Source organism: Mastigoproctus giganteus, chromosome 8, assembly GCF_048544385.1.
Source record: "Mastigoproctus giganteus isolate SK-2022 chromosome 8, ASM4854438v1, whole genome shotgun sequence".
NCBI classification, from domain to species: Eukaryota; Metazoa; Arthropoda; class Arachnida; order Uropygi; family Thelyphonidae; genus Mastigoproctus; species Mastigoproctus giganteus.
The window spans coordinates 175,405,961-175,412,200 of NC_143582.1; the positions used below are offsets into that span (position 1 = coordinate 175,405,961).

General features: G+C 34.5%; 1 long non-coding RNA gene across 1 annotated transcript in view; it reads left to right on the plus strand.

Moving 5' to 3' along the window:
* The window catches only part of LOC150082025 (uncharacterized), a 46,297-nt gene extending 45,639 nt beyond the window's left edge, over nucleotides 1-658 (plus strand). The window contains exon 3 of the long non-coding RNA XR_016547312.1: nucleotides 589-658. This is a non-coding gene — a long non-coding RNA (uncharacterized LOC150082025). The remainder of the gene's footprint in view (nucleotides 1-588) is intronic.
* Nucleotides 659-6,240: the final 5,582 nt, after the last annotated feature.

The window sequence follows — 6,240 nt, forward strand, 5'->3', positions numbered from 1 at the left end:
CGCAATTCGCATATTCCCAATATCAGTAATTAAAATTCGTTAATTATTTTACTATCGTATTATGAAATCATAGAAATCATAAAAATTATAATAAATGTTGAAAAGCTCTACAGACTGTTTCTAAATATCACAGAACAAATACAGGAAAAAAGTTTCTCTGAACATATGCCTCAAAAAAGTCTTTATTTCCTAGATATTAAACATTAATTATGAATTACAACATAAAAATAAATTGAAATAAACCTCTAAAAGATAAACATGTAAAGCAGCCGTTCAAAGTGACCTCCAGTTTGTTCAATGTAGTTCAATCTATTCTTCCCTGGTATGTCTTATTGTTTCGGAACTTTTCTTAATGGTTTCAGCAGCTTTCGAAACACTGAAATCAGTTTGTCTTTTGTGTTGCAGTATTCATTCAAATATAACAAATAATTACAACCAAAAGGAGTTATAAAGTTTTTCCTGTTAACCAGGGAATAAAATACGTTTCTATAATAAGAGGAGATTCATTTTAAAAGTGTTCACTATGTATAGACTATTCCATAAGGCAATTTATTTTTATGATATTTTTTTCTATGGAATTCTCTTTAGACTCGTCGTTGAAAAAAGAGTATATCGAACCGCTGGGACACCTCAGTCAGGTGCTAAATGAATTGTGCTCGAAAAGTAAGTGAAAACTCTTCTCTTGTTCCATATTAGACGCAATTTTTACTTGTCAATATTAGTCTATTAAATCTAATACTGATGTTTTGTTAAAAAGTCTTTTTATTTTGTTTATTTATTTTTATTATGTTTTTATTTTATTTTTTATTATTTGTTTTACTGTTTCAGTTATCTGGGTGATAGCAACTATTATCAGTATTTCTGTTTCAATACCCATGATTGTCATTGGTAAGTGTATATCATAAGTTTTGCCAAAATTATTGTACAGTTAATGGATCAAGATTTAATGTTATGACTCAGTCTTCAGAGTTCGGTATGGACCGGAATGCCATCCCGGTTAGTTACACTGATCGTTAATGTCATTTGTATTTGTAGGTTTTCCTCGTTTAATTAATTTGGTCTGTTAATTAGGTTTTATTTAGCGGTAACAGTAGAAGTTACTTAATACGTAATGTGTTGCAGTTTCAGCACTATTACTTTCACTTGGTTTAAGAGTGATTAGTTCAATCAAACTGGTCGTTTATAAGATATTTAATTAACGAGCTTTCTGTTTTGTACAAATTTTCTATCCCAACCCCTGTCTGCTATATTTAGTAAAGTAATTTATATAGAATACACATGGATGAACTAAATATGTACATAGGAACATGAAACAAGATACAGATGATTGTATGAGGGTGCTGTATAAAATTTTGTTTCTGTATATTTTGAACAAGCAAGCAGGAAAAAAGTAGATGAAAAAAAAGTCAGCCTTGAGAATGGTAACCCTTAATGAAGCTTAGAAGTACAAAGGCTACCTAAATTTGTTAGCATTAGGTTATAGAAAGCTTATTTTAACTAGAATTGCATTATCCTCAGAAAAGCGAACTGGTGTGTGTGTGTGTGTGTGTGTGTGTGTGTGTGTGTGTGCACCCCCACATGTCATTCCTGGAATGCCTAACTTTAGTTTGTATGGGTAGAGCGTGACAAAGATAAGTACTGCTAGAGGATGGTGTGGCGAGCTGTAGCTTAAATAATGAAAAGAGGGGTGTTCTGATAACTGAAAATTACGAGTGTTTGATTGCCTTGCATCGAAAATTACCTTCGTCGTTTTCTTAAAGGTCGTAGGAGGAGATGGTAGTAGAATAATTCTGCAACATTAAGAATATCATAAAATGATCAAATTTTTATACACATCTGTGTGATATATGCAGAACTTCGGAGAAGTTTTCGTAAAAGTCGGATGCTAGTTTAGAAGTGGGGAGTTGTACTTATTTGCTTGTCCCCGTTACTAGCACAGTGATTATACTTGCTGTTCTTTTACACCATATGAAAAAAGATTTGGGTTTAAATAACGTCTGGAAACACGGCTACGTCAGCAACACCAAACATCATTGGTTATCATCCTATACACTTGGACTTCACGTCCAGGTGTACAAGATGAAGCATAATATGGGTAGAAGATTTTGCTGTGTTTGGTGGAATGCAGCTGGTTTCGTTTATTATTATGAACATCCTTTTATTTCCACATCAGTGGGTACCCCCAGAACAGCCTGGTTCGGCTAGAAGGGTGTACATTATGAAAATTCGAGGTGATCACATTGATTGAAATTACAAGAAAGCATAACACATTATAATTGTATGGAGAATTAAAAGAATGAATAATGAAGTTTCAGAACTGGGAAAGAGGTGAAAAAAAAAATCCCTCCAGTGAAACCAAGCGAGCCTAGGCATGGAAATCCTTCCACATAATTATTATTGTCCATGTTTATACGCTTCTTTCAGGATGGTCTGTCTATAGTGCTTCGAGCTGCAGAAAGATGAGGCATCAATTCCAAGAGAGTTATACATTCCGAACCTATTCGCCGAAAACACCGATCTAAGGTACTGCAAGTTTTGAAGGAAAGATTTTAGATAAGGTGTTGCAGTGCACCGGGTTCGTTCAGTGGTCCTAGGCATGTAGAAACTTCCAACATGCCAGGCGAATCCATATGGTGGCAGAGAAGTTGTGCCAAGCTGTGCAGCGTCTTCTCCTTGATTGTGGCTTTCCAGGTTTTCATGCCAAGGTTTGTGTAGAGCAGCACACTTCGTGAGATGGTAAAAGGGCTACCCATATTAGGAACTTCTTTTGCGAATAAAGTGTGTTTTTTTTTTAATTTTTAAACTTTTTGGTCACCTGATTTTTCATTATTCATTTATAGAACGTTGAAAAGTTATTTACGTAGTATAACATTATTTTTTTTAGAGAAATTTCTATAGTGTACTAAAAACGTAGTTTTTGTTGTCCAGTGCATTTCAGAAATTAGATTATTTTATTTTATTTTTATTATTTTTTTTTATACAGTATATATTATTGTTTTTCTTTTTTTTTTTTTTTCTTAAATCAAGCGATATATTGCTCTGAATACTTTGGCAGCTGAGGTGAATTTCATAAGCATATGTAATTAATTTTAAAATCATACTATCCATTATCCATTATTTAAATACGTACATATTATCCATTATTTAAATAACATGTATCCATTAAACATGTTATTATTTAAATACGTACATGTTATCCATTATTTAAATACGTACGTTAAGCTGAAATCCGATTTTAAATATGCAGTACAGTTTCAGTGTTTTGCCGAATTAAAAATTCGGGATGCTGATTTTTTAAAAATTATATTCTGATTTTAACTTCGTGAACAACTTTGTTAAATGAAAGAGAAAGAAAAACAGAATAACGAAAACAGTAATTAAAATCAATAAAGATACTGTACTAAAAATAAAATGAAATGGGAAATGCGCTAGTGAGTGTGAAGCTAAGTTATACTTGCGATTTATTGTATTTCGGATATACGACTATCCAGTACGGTTGCAAAGACGATTTTGCTCTTCTTTACAACCTTCTCTAATCAGGCCAAGTGAGGCCAAGAGATACGCGTAATAAGTGCAGCTGCACACGGCACAAAGCTGGCGATGAATTATTTTACCCCATGAGAGTTCCAATATGCAGAAGAAACATTATTCCTAAAATATATCAAATAAATGTATTATATATCGTATTTGACAGTCTTAATTTGAAACTTTCTGTCATAAGAGCTAGGTTATTATGATAAAACTAATTTTGTCTTTACGTGCAATAGTATTTTAATGTTTACTAGGGGATTTCGCCCCCTGCTCGCTGCGCTCGCTTCTTTTGATAAAGTAAAATAAAATACAGAAGCATTCGACACTGTGTTTTGCTATTAATACATAAATACGTTACATATGGAAATCAAGCATGGTACCGCGTGGTCATGTTAGATAAACATAGCGCGTGACCACTCTTAACAGAAGCTTTTTTTACCACAGTAAAACAAGTTTCTGTTACGTATTATCACGTAACCACATCTCTCTTCTCCCATTGGCTGAATAAATATCATTAGGAGGAAAATTATTTTAATGTACAGAAAGATAATAAGGATCTTTATGTTAATGTACAATGTCTTAATAAATATTTATGTTAATTCGAACATGCAACTATTTTGTCAATGTGTTTATTCTTGCTTTCATTCGGTAAATGATAAGAGGCTTGCGAATTAGGGTTGGTTGCACAAAGTTTCGCAAAATATTCAATTCGGATACGTCTGTAATTCATTCTATTCACCTAAATCAATCGTAGCACTGATATTTGAATTCGTGTCAGTTCTTTACTATGATATTTTCTAGAAACTCTTTTACTTTCTTTGAGTAAACTAATTAGATTTTATGCTAATTATCGATTCTTTATTATTTATAGGTTCAATATATCGGAATGACTGTCCAGCTCAAAAATATATACCTATCTACTTGATAGTAGGTGGAGTGATCAGTGCGATCCCGGTTCTTTTGACTCCATTAAGAAACATTTCAAAAATTATCGGTTTTTTAAATGGAGTGATTGTCCTTTTCGATGTAATCTGGTTCATAACAGGTAGGTAGTCTATATTATTAAACCTCTCCTTTTCAAAAGTGCGAGAGCGAAGGTAACAAACACGCTCGAATTACAATCTACTCCTATGACACTGGTCCGCGTCGAAATAGAAAGAAATTTTATTATTATTTTTTTTTTTATAATTTAATTTTTCACTTTATAATTTCCATTTACAGATACATTCTATTGATATTGTTACATAAAATTTTTTTATGTAACCACTTGGTCGCAGATACAATCCGGACACCAACGCAGGATGCAGGTTGATCACCCAGATCAACCTGCATCCTGCGTTTATACCCACAGACACGACCAGGATAATACATCAGAAGATAACGCAAAAACCAGTTTATCAAAGAAAGAGTACCGTATTATTATCCCCATGCCGTACTTGAGATCCCTACTTACAAATTATACTGGAACAGCGCCATAAAAACGGACGAGACGATCCCACAAAACAGACCAGACATAACCTCATCGACAAGAATAAAATGGCTATCTATCTGATAGACATAGTGGTGCCCAACACCAGCAACTTCCAGAAAATCTATAAGGACAAGATCAGGAAATCAAAGAAATGTGGCATATGGAACAATAATGCCCATCCCGATTACAATATCAATCACTGGCATAGTGCCAAAGAGCCTCCATAAGAACTTAGAAGCAGCAGGCATCGCGGAGAACTCTTACATGGAACTCCACAAACCCGCAATCCTGAATACCAGTAGGATAGTCAGAGAACTCCTCGACCAACAGTAATAAACAACTGTAACCGTACATAACCAACCACCCCGTGCACTCGGTACTAGTACCCGTTACGGGGTGGAAAAAAAAGCATGATAATAATAATACTTACAATAATAAAAACCTACCTGATCTACATAGCGCACCCAACACCAGCATCCTCCAGAAAACCTATAAGGACAAGATCAGGAAGTACACAGACCTCAGATAGAAAGTCAAGGAGATGTAGCTTATGAAACAAGTAACGACCATCCCAATCACCGCTGTGCCAAAGAGCCTATATAAGAACGCAGCAGCAATGAGCCTCCCAGAGAACATCTATAAGGAAATCGAGAAAGACGCGATCCTGAACACTTGTAGGATAGTCAGAGAATTCTTCGACCAATAACTATAGCCGGATACAACAACCATTCTACTCATCTGGTACCACTCAAGGGATGTAAAAAAGGGGGGGGGGGAGAAAATAATAATAATAACAACAATACGTTAATTAGCACAGCTAAAAATATAATTGAGTGAATTAATAAAATATATAATTGAGCAATCTATGTGTAGGAATCTACAGGTAGATTGCTCAATTATAAAGGGTTGCTAAAATTAAAGTATCCCTATGTAGAGGGCTCTGGAGCGAGTTCTAAGGCTCGTACTGAAGAGAAATTTGGACAAAAGGTACAATAAAGAATGAGCTCGCCATTTATTGGAAAAAAAAAATTAGTTACAAAATTTGTCAGTATATGGCGCTACAATTGTTCAATGTGTCCTCCATTTTGGTCAACAGCAGTTTCCATTCGAAGAACAGCATTTTCTTCAGCAGAACGTAACATGTCAACTGGAATAGCCAGCACATGACGTCTAATGCTGTCCTTCAGATATGCCAGAGTTTGACATCCTTCCCGATACACCTGGTTCTTCAATAAACC